The sequence below is a fragment of the Sceloporus occidentalis genome, unplaced genomic scaffold, assembly GCF_023333645.1.
Source record: "Sceloporus occidentalis isolate IW3139 unplaced genomic scaffold, rSceOcc1.0.p SCAF_17, whole genome shotgun sequence".
NCBI classification, from domain to species: Eukaryota; Metazoa; Chordata; class Lepidosauria; order Squamata; family Phrynosomatidae; genus Sceloporus; species Sceloporus occidentalis.
In genome coordinates this window covers 7,768,944-7,780,348 of record NW_028316997.1, presented here as the reverse complement: position 1 = coordinate 7,780,348, position 11,405 = coordinate 7,768,944, and positions in this window count along the sequence as shown.

Sequence of the window (11,405 nt, the reverse complement as noted above, 5' to 3'; positions counted from 1 at the left end):
AATTTGTACTTGTAACCTCAATACTAATTCTAAAACGCATAGATATATACAAAACCTAGTTTTAAAATCATTTAGTGGTTATATTTTTTTGGCTTATTTTTAGTCTTTTCAGTCAAGCACAGTGGTTCTTCTGTTTTCTTTTGTTTGTTACACCATGTCCCATGTAAACATTCTGCGTCTCCTTGGAATATTTGCAAAGCTGTGTGTTTGCTGCAGGCTACACATTCCTGACAATCTGTGGCATTTAGAAACCGTTTCCAAGCTAACAGTGACTTATGAAAAAAAATGATAGACTAAATAAAACAAATAACGCCTGTTTTACACTCTAAATACAAGCATCTTATCTTGAAACTTGTGTTGATGTATTTGTTATTAGTCTTGGACTAGTATAAACAAAGTAAACCAAAAAATATTCTGTTAGGACTTGTTCATTTATTTCCAATTTAAAATGACCAAGTGAAAGAAAATATGTTAAGCATTTGAAGGAAAATATTTCAAAGTATGCTCATAAGTGTTGAAATGACCCCATGGTATAATACACATAAACATGATAAATGTCTCTATTTACTGTGAGCTGATACACAATTTGATGTTTCTTTTTCCCTTAATACATTCCTTACGAGTAACCGGTAAGTGTAAAGATAACCGTACAATTTGTAAATGTACCATTACTCTGAGCCTGTATGATATGGAAATAGATATTATTCAATTAATAGATGCAGGAAACTGGCCTTGATTTTACCCTGGAAGAAACATGAAGTAATTGCGTTATCTTAATTTGTCAGGACTTGCTCTAGAGACTAAAAAATAATGGCTTTCAGCCAAAAAAGTAATACGGAATAGTTAAAGCATTAGTAGTTGGATAAATTAAGAGCTGTTTCTAATTGGTTTTGCAGCTGGAGGGGGGGAAAAGTTCCTTAAATGGTGTTATAGAAATGGAATCCTTAAGCTTGTACAATAGCCTTTGATAATAATCACTAGGTCCATTTATTTTCATTTTTACAGTGAAACAAAGGAAGGTGTTTCAGTTTTCTGGTTTTAGGAAAAAAACCTCTGTTTTAGCACTCAGGCCACTCTTGAACTAGGCTTCCCACAAGTGCTGCCAATTCTACACAGATTTTCCTGGCTGGTATTCAGGAAACTCCAGCTAGAACCGTAGAATGGAAAGTTAAAAGACTTTGCCTGGATACACTGAAACATATATAAACAGTACAGTGTAGAGCAATGATTCACATAGCACAGCCTGCGTCTTTTTTATGTCAGCGTGAAGGGGAATCCTAAAAGTCTTAAATCTGCTTCATCTGAAACCCTTTAGTATCAATATTAAGAGTTGTATAAACACTTTGGAAGACACTTCTTTTGAAATGCAGAACCTTGTTACTGGATTCAAAAGTATCAATCCCTGCTGGGTTACTTACCCAATAAAACATTTACAGTCCCTGTAAAGTAAACTGTAGTGCGGCAAGCAATTAGGAGGTATTGGGGGGAAATGTATTTTGTCAAAGGGTTCAAATTCTAGAATTGTTCATAGGTAACATAAACAATACATTTAAAGATCAACAAGATTCTATCATAGGTATTGCATGTATTTTACACAAAACAAATGGAACTGTTGAAGAATCGATGACATAATAGACACTACTACCTTGCTGTTGAAGGGTTAATGCAAGCATTTTTTGTTAAATAAAAGATGGAATAGTTTGAAGAGCAAAAGGTTTATCAAACAAAAATATCAAAAGCAGGGTGGAATGGGTGTGTGCTGGAACAGGGGATCACAAAACAATTGTGGAGAAGGAGAGGTGAAAGTATGTGATTCATCTTAAATGAATTACATATTTGTATTTCCTTTTTCTCCCTGAATTGTAATGTGGAATTCTGCAGGTGTGATAACACAATAATTGGCAAAACAAAAATGTTTCCAAACTCACTGGTTTCCTACCATTGCCTGTGAATTAAGTAAAGAAAAAGGCAGGTCCAACAGCAGAGGTCCAGGAAAAACAGTTACCTTCTGCAAAAAAGGATTGTGGTCTTTTTAATATCACATTATATACATGAATAGGATTCTAATCCTCTGTCTAATGGAGTCACTAAGTATAAATCACATTTTCTTGAGGATCTCTCTAAAAAGATAAATAAACAAAAAGTGCCTAACTACATAAATAATTATACAAGTAAGTTCTGTTGTAATTCCTTGTGTATTTAAAGTAGGGCTGCAACAACTAATCGATAATAATCGATAATAATCGATAATGAAATTCGTTGCCAATGAATTTCATTATCGATTAGTTGAATCGATTATTATCGATTATAAAATGAGGGTTTTTTCAGAGCAAACGCTCTGAAAAATCCCCCTCATTATATAAACCGTTTCAGTGACTCACAGCAGCAGCTCCTACTTACCAGCCCCTCCCTGTAATCACTGTGACAACTGGCCCCGCCCCCTTCCTTCTCCCAGAAGGCCAGAACCATATGGCTGTGACACTCATCTAACTGTAAGTATAAAATTAATATTTGGGCTGCTGAAAGTTAGGGGAGGTGGGGGTTAATTTAGGGGCAGTTATGGTTAATGGGGTGTTTAGGGGCAGCTATGGTTAATGGGGTGTTTAGGGGCAGCTATGGTTAATGGGGTGTTTAGGGTTAATTTAGGAGCAGCTGTGGTTAATGGGGTGTTTGGGGTTAATTTGAGGCAGTTGTGGTTAATGGTGTGTTTAGGGTTAATTTAGGGGCTGTTGTGGTTGACAGGGTCTTTAGGGTTAATTTAGGGGATGCTGTGGTTAATGGGGTGTTTAGGGTTAATTTAGGGGCAGTTATGGTTAATGGGGTGTTTAGGGTTAATTTAGGGGCAGTTATGGTTAATGGGGTGTTTAGGGGCAGCTATGGTTAATGGGGTGTTTAGGGGCAGCTATGGTTAATGGGGTGTTTAGGGTTAATTTAGGAGCAGCTGTGGTTAATGGGGTGTTTGGGGTTAATTTGAGGCAGTTGTGGTTAATGGTGTGTTTAGGGTTAATTTAGGGGCTGTTGTGGTTGACAGGGTCTTTAGGGTTAATTTAGGGGATGCTGTGGTTAATGGGGTGTTTAGGGTTAATTTAGGGGCAGTTATGGTTAATGGGGTGTTTAGGGTTAATTTAGGGTAGTTGTTTTGATGGGGTATTTAGAGTTAATTTAGGGGTAGTTATGGTTAATGGGGTGTTTAGGGTTAATTTAATGATGAGGACTGAGGGTTAATTTGATTAATTTAATAAAGTTAACTTAAGGTGCAGTTAGAGATAAAGGGGGGCAAACTAAGGGGAATCTAAATCCTGGGGGCAGTGAAGATTAACCCAGTACTTATTTATTAAAGTATGGTGTCAGTGTGCTGTGAACGGGACTGTGACTCTATGAGGGGACTATGAGATATCTGGGGGGTATAAGGCATATTGGGGTATAAGGCATATCAGGGGAGGACGGAGTGACATATCTGGGGGTATAAGGCATATACGGTGTATATAAGGCATATGTGGGGAGGGCAGCGTGGCATGTCTGGGGAGGACGGAGTGGTGTATCAGGGTGTATAAGGCATATCTGGGGCCACAGTGGCATATCTGGGGGTAGAGTGGAGTGGCATATGTGGGGAGGGCAGCGTGGCATGTCTGGGAGGTAGTGTGGCATGTCTGGGGAGGATGGAGTGGTGTATCAGGGGGTATAAGGCGTATCAGGCACAGTGGCATATGTGGGGGTGGAGTGGTATATGTGGGAGGCAGCGTGGAGTGGTATATGTGGGAGGCAGCGTGGAATGGCATATGTGGGAGGCAGCGTGGAGTGGTATATGTGGGAGGCAGCGTGGAGTGGCATATGTGGGAGGCAGGGTGGAGTGGTATATGTGGGAGGCAGCGTGGAGTGGTATATGTGGGAGGCAGCGTGGAGTGGCATATGTGGGAGGCAGCGTGGAGTGGCATATGTGGGAGGCAGGGTGGAGTGGCATATGTGGGAGGCAGGGTGGAGTGGCATATGTGGGAGGCAGCGTGGAGTGGCATATGTGGGAGGCAGCGTGGAGTGGCATATGTGGGAGGCAGCTTGGCAAGCCTGGGCTCAAATGTGCATCAATTGGGGGGGCTGGTTGGGAAATAAAGACAAGAAATGTATTTTATCAAAGTTTTTTTTTTATTCTACTGTTTGTATTTAACATTTGTTTATTAAATTATTTTAAATAAATGAAAAATTTACATTCATTTTTTTTATCCGATTAATCGATTAATCGACAAAATAATCGGCCAACTAATCGATTATGAAAATAATCGTTAGTTGCAGCCCTAAATTAAAGTGACCAAGGCATTTAGGGATAAGTACTCCCATAATTACAGAGCCCCAGTGACATCAGAATCCCCTAGATCTATCCTCTCGATCATAGGATACAATATTTGGGTCAAAGGCATAAGATCTGAAGTAAAACTATGGTCATGCAAAGGAATTTTATATTTCCCCTTCTCAGTCAGGGATAATTGCTTAGCAGCTGCAAAATATTTACTAAATGCCAAGGCGAAGCAGAGGCTGCTTTTAAAGGGGCACTGTCATGAAAAACAGGCTACTCTGGGAAAAGAGATTTTATTCCTGAGTTGCGGAACTTTCCCTGAAGCCATGAAGAGTAATTCATGCATAAAAACACTTTATGGATTTTTCATCCTCTGGGGTCATAAGTCCTCAATATGATTTGCAATATGTTCCAAAAGGCCAGCGGAAGAACCAAATCTTCTTGCCCTCCACCAATGAAGAGAACCATGTAATTCCGCTAAGGGAGATGGTCGCCAGAAGGTCAGCAAACCTCCCTCACAAAAGCAGCATTTTGAGAGGCCTTACTCCATTGTGTTATTCTCAGTGAATAGGCCCAAAAGTGTGATATGCAAGAGCAAAAAACTGCTCTTTTAGGCCCTATCCCTTGGCTGGGGTTATAAACATTCAATCACCACCTACCAGCCAAATGGTCAGAACTTGTGTCCAAAAAAAAGTGCAAAGAAAGGTTCACAGGTACAGGCAACCAAAACACCAGTGACCTCCCTGACTGAAATATCTTTAAGGACCTGGCTCCACTATGGTGTTGTCTGTGCATATTGTATGAATTTTTTATTAATGACTGCTTTGAAATCAGACATTTCTTATCAAAAAAGTGCAACCATGTACAAAAATCATGGTATGATGTGCCCAAACAGAAAGGTGCAGTAGGAGACGTAATAAGTAGTGATCTAAAACTAGAGAGTCATAGGCTTAGAAGTGGTTGAGGCTAATACGGTGAGGGAATTGAAACATGCATGGGACAGACATAAAGCAATCCTGACTATAGCCTGGTTTTACCACTACCCACTTATCAGGCTCACAGACAGAGATGATTAGGAAAATCACATTTTTCTTTTTGAATATGGGCTCACAAGTGGGTTCCTCATAAGCCCACCAAGGGGGTGATCTTCGGCCCTGTTTTGAGGCAAGGGACTTTTGTTCTCTTGACTTGCTGCCCAGGTCTAGTTGGCCAAGGCCAGAATACTTCACTGTGCATCATGTAGGCACTGCTAATTTAAAGGGAACACACAGCTTTCATATGCATTAAAGTGCAAATGATGGCTGGAACAACCCTTTAATTCTTGGATGATTTCCACTTTAAAATGCTGTTGATGTTTAAAAAAAACAAAAAACATTGTGACACATTAGCTTTTAAAGTAATTATAAACTACCTGGAAGATTTTTTTTTCTATATCCCGAGTATTGTAAGGGTTTTCCTGTGCTTTCAACTGCTCACAATAGTTTATCTCTCAGAAAAGTTTAAGTATTTCCTGTGAATTAGTTGGTAATCAAGACATCATAAATCTAAAGGAAATTCCAAAACTGAGCAGAAAGACCTTAGCAGGTTAAGCGGAACACATTCAAAAGAAATTATTTGTAAAACTAAGAGATGTTTTACTAAGTCCCCAAGACTTTTGTGACCAGGGTGTAACTAGAAACCACAGGGCCCTGGTAGGAAAATTGCCCCTGGGACCCCCCAACTACAACTAGCTACCTGTCCCACAATGCCACCTTTGCCCCAAACAGCCTGTTTGTGCCATCTTTGCCCCCAGCTTTTCAATGCCCCCAACAACGTATCTGTGCCATCTTTGCCCCAAACAGCTGGTCTGTGACATTATTGCCTTCGAACATACTCTCTAGCACACATATATATAAAGACAGACGCACTTAATCATACTCACTAACACACATGTACACATTCATTCCAACACAAACTCCAGCTCACCCTACTTAGGTATCCATGCTAACAAACATCTACACACTCATGCTCACACATACACAATTACACATCCATGCTTACATACATACATATATACAAACACACATACATACATACAGTCCAGAGGAGGGAGTAGGGCCGCCTTGGAATGGTAGGATTGAGGGAGCTCCCCTGAGTCAGGCCTGGGGCAGCAACCACCTGCACATATATCACTGGGGAGATATAAATACTGTCTACTAAACAATAAGTGTTTATCCAATAGGAATCATATCAAAGCTGCCTAAAAAGTTGCAGAACCTCCTACGGTGTAATGTACATTCCATTAAAGGAGTCCTTCAACCAACTTTAAAGGTACATTACAAGTATTGAATATATTTTGTTTTCACTGAATCAGTTGAATTTTGCCTCATTCAGAATTTTTGCAGGACTATTAAATTGTCATGTGAAACAAAAAATAATATATATTGCTACTGAAGTACTTCTTTTTTGTTGTATATAATTAAAGTTTAGGAGGAAATAATAAAATGACAGATCAGCTAAGGTTTATTTGCTTAGTATGCTAGGGAGGACAATTAATAAAACGGCACCTTTTAACCATTTGAGGGACTGAGGTGGTGATTCTTGAACTAAACATGAAAATTTCCAGCATCTATTGAAAACGGTACAAAAAGACAAGGCTGTGATAGCCTGACCTTCATACTCTTATTTCAGTATGGATTAACCCTTGCCTTTTATTCCACTGGCATGACATACAAAGGAATGTAGGCACAACAGGGAAAAATCTTTTTAAATATCCTGGCGCATTTACTCATAAAAACAGAATGCATGCCTAAAGCAAAAAAACTGATTGGATTTGGCAAAGTATGACATATTTCTGTAATGATTGTGCAGTCTGGAAAAACTGTTTCAGTTTGAACAAACATTTTGAAATGAGAAAAAGAAATCTTGATATTGCTACATTTCTTAATAAATGCCACTTCCATGCAGGACCGCAAGCTGTCTATTATATTTTTTATCATGAAATTTTTCATGACAAATTTCCTGCAAACAAAATGGTGATGATGGTGATGATCAGTGCATTAATTACGGCCAAGTTACAGCTACATAATACTATGTTGTTGTGTACAGCACTGCAGAATTATAATTAATTTAGCTATATATATATATATATATATATATAGATATAGATATATATACACTTCATCTGTTCATCTGTCAGTAAAATTGGTAGGACACATATTTGTCATTAATTGGATAAGCCTTACTCTTCACCAAACGCAATATAGCAGTTTCATTTAATTATTTTCTGGTATTTTCCTCTCATTTCACTAGACTCTCTTAGATGGTGTCTGAACATCATTCCATCAGTGAAGTTTTTTGCCAAGATGTGCCAAGATATGAGGCAGTATGGGAAAAATCACAACCAGATACTAGGTATCCCCCACAAAAACAATTGTTTTTTTGCTGTGTTGCTACAGGAATGGCAAATCATGGCAAAAAATGTATGTATAAATCCTTTTTAATGGGAATGTTACTTAAAGTAGAATTATTATTAAATCATGATTTAAGAATTGGAATACCTGTCAAAGATCTTGCATAGTCAATAGAAAGTTACGGTGTATTTTGTAATAACCATTCAGCTGAAGCAAGCCATTTATTTTGGTGTAATAGCAATATAAAACAATGCAAGCCAATAAAATGAAAATTCTATATATCCTAAGCATACACACACATATCTTTAAATAAAATAATGTTCCCTATTCATATATGGCCACACCTGAGTGTTATTTTAGAGTCACAATTGAAGTTAGGCAAACAAAAAAGAAAGCTATAGAAATATAGTTATAGTCTATGGACCAGATATACTGTGCTGCATACTTACCTAATGGCCATATCTTTAGGGAATACCTGCAGTGTAAAATAGATATTTTGGTAATAATTTGTTTACATGAATTGTACATTTATAGGCATTATATGCACTTAGTTACAATAAGTTGACTTATATGTGTATTGATACAGCAGTTTATCAGTACTAATATCAATTAGTTCTGGTTCGCCAGCCAAAAATCATATCAACAACACTTCCCTCTCAACTGACTAGATTGTAAGCTCACAAGAGCAGGGCCCTCTTCTCATTTTCTATCAGTTTGTTATTGAATTTAAATGTATTCTACCAACTCAGATTGTAAAGCACTACGGAATCAGCTGGTGCTATATAAATAAATGTAACGTAATAAGAGGCCTGAAAATCATTGGTACTGTTGAGGGTGATGTGGGCTACTTCTCAAGAGTACAGAGGGAGCATGAGAACATTTTCTTGTAAATGCGGGACTGGTGAAGTTGATCAACATGTAGGAAAGGCACAGAAAACAGTTAAACAAGTAGTTATGGGTTATAATGTAAACCCTCCTGTAACTGTTATGGGTCGAACTTTATTTTAAAACAGTTGGCAAGATGCAGGTTTCCAAATCCTGCTCCAAGCTGTACATCTAAATGTTTCATAACCCTATTATTCTATTCTATCCATGAATCACTTGTCTGGAATGTTTGATATGGAGCCTAGTACTGTAAGAGGTAGGACCAAATACTTTTGTTTAGGGATAGGCTCTCTGCATCTGAAACCCTGCAATTTTTTCACATACAAGTATTGAAAATTTTAAAAAGTAACATCTTTGTCAGCTAATTGTATGCTACATTACAGAAATATATATATATATTTTTTAAAAATAGTAGAATAGCGTTGGAGATAGTTATACATGTGTAAACACATCCAAGAAGTTAGATAAAATAAGTTGATGGATTTAACCCGTATAGGACGTAAATAGTTTGTACTGGAACAGATCATTATAAATATGACTTCTTTATCATATATTACAAACAACGGCTCCAGTTTGCCAGGGCAGAAGACTGGAGGCTGCGTGTTGAAGTTGTAGTAGTTGATTAATCTATGTACCTTTGCTACAGTTATTCACAGTATGTAGGATCAGGTATGCAAGTTTATCTCTTCTGTTAACTCCTACTGCATCATAACTTGGAAAGTAGTCAAGCACTTCATCAGATCACAGATAAATACTTCATTTTCAGAAGGCATGAACTTAGGGTGAACCTGTAGCTCTCCACACTATTTCAAGCATTCTGCATAAGTTTATCAAGAACATACTTGGTGTTTAAATGGCATCCTAAGCTTCTGGATCCTAGATGTTGACGCATGTAAATCTGAACATCACAAGAATGTGATGACCAGAGTAAGCAACATGCGATATATACACACACACAGTATACTACACATATAGACACACACCACTGTTCCCATATTAACTAATAGCTTACGTTTAATATTTTATGTTCTGCGTAACTAGTTACATGCCAACCTTAAAAATGCATATATACATGTGTAATAAAATTTTTAATAACTTTCAACCCTGCGTCCTTTCCCTTTATTTCGAAGTGTCTGTGAATATAAAAATTAAAAGGCTTTAGGAACAAAACTTGACCTAAAACAGATAAAATAAAAAAAAAAAAAATCAAACACAATAGAACTATGAATAAGATGTATGGACAGACTCATACAGAATAGATACTGAACACATGCACTCACATGTATGAGGCAAGGAAAAGTAGGGTAACTAGGGTAGTTGTAAATAAGTAAGTTTTCTTGGTACCACAATATCTTATATACACACACACACGTATATAAATATAGGTGTGTGAATGCTGAAATGTCTCATTAATTGCCAGCATTGCAACTATGGCATATTGTAGTACCCCCCCCCCCCCCTTCCCAGGTTAATCGTCAGTTTAGTTATTTTACAAATAAAAATGTTGGATTAACGAGTCCTGAAATTTATTCCACAGCTTCTTGGATTATCAATGAAAGCAATACATGTGTACTACTGTTGCTGCAAACCTCCAGGGTATAAGGGCAAACCAGTGCTTACATGACATCAAAAAGGCAGAGATGTTGATTTCACCATGCATTATGCAGGGGCGTCTTAGCACTTCTTGCAAGAGAAGATAACTTGGAATGTGCATTTATGCAGTAATTGAAGTTATTCAGACAATACAATGACGTTCAATAAAAATTAGGCAAATGTGGACTTCTAAGATGAGTTTAACAAATACTACAGATATGACAACAGAACTGAGAACACTGCGTGAGCCACATACTAGCACTCACTGTTTAGTGAATAAATCTCAATGTTTAAGTACTATCAGTGTATGAATGTAACAATTTACACTCAATCGTAAATATATGTAAATTATGCATTTAATAATATATGTTTTAAATAAACATCATCGGTGTGTATACTTACACTTTTCAAATCTGTGTTAGAACACTTGCATTTTACCATACAACTTGAAAGTCGATTGTTTCTTTAATTGGCAAGCTACATTTTATTAATTGAAATCGTAAGACTTAACTCAAGTCCTGCTTTACAGGAGACATAATAAAGAAAGAGGACATGTGTTTGAGAGCCACTCCCTCTACAGGAAAAATGAAAAACTCAAGACAAGAAAAGCACAAAACAGATGTTCCCTTTGAGTTACTGTAAGCTTTATTTATTCATTGCAGAGCAAGTGCACCAAATACATTAAACAAAGTATGTTTGGCTAAATTTGCATAGTTGCAGCTGGTAAACACTGTGCAAATAAATATTTTGCATCTTAAGGCTATTTACGGTGATGAATTAAAGAATGGTACAATGGGCTTATACAAAACACCAGGAAGCAGGTCATTTCCTCAAAATTGCATAAAACAATGTAGCCGAGCAAGCGTAGGTAATAACCCTGTGCTTGGCATAGTAAACACAAACCATTAGGCATGCTTCCAAGGATAAACAGTGATGGTGGGATTGTATGATCTTTATTTCTATTTCCTAGCTCATTAATAAAATTTGCTTGTTGTAGGCTACTTTTTTATCTAGTAGAAGATCTGGTGAGAAAGATTTTCTACATATAACCTCCTACTAGTAATGCATAGAAATACCACGTTTGTAAATGCAACCACATTCCATAGGACTATTGCAATCAATAATTAAAAAAATATTATTAACATCCCAGGCTATTAGTTATGCATAGAAACTCTAGGGTTATCAAAGCAACCACATTCAATAGATTGAGTTTTGTTTTTTTTCACTGTACCAGTATTTGCTTCTTA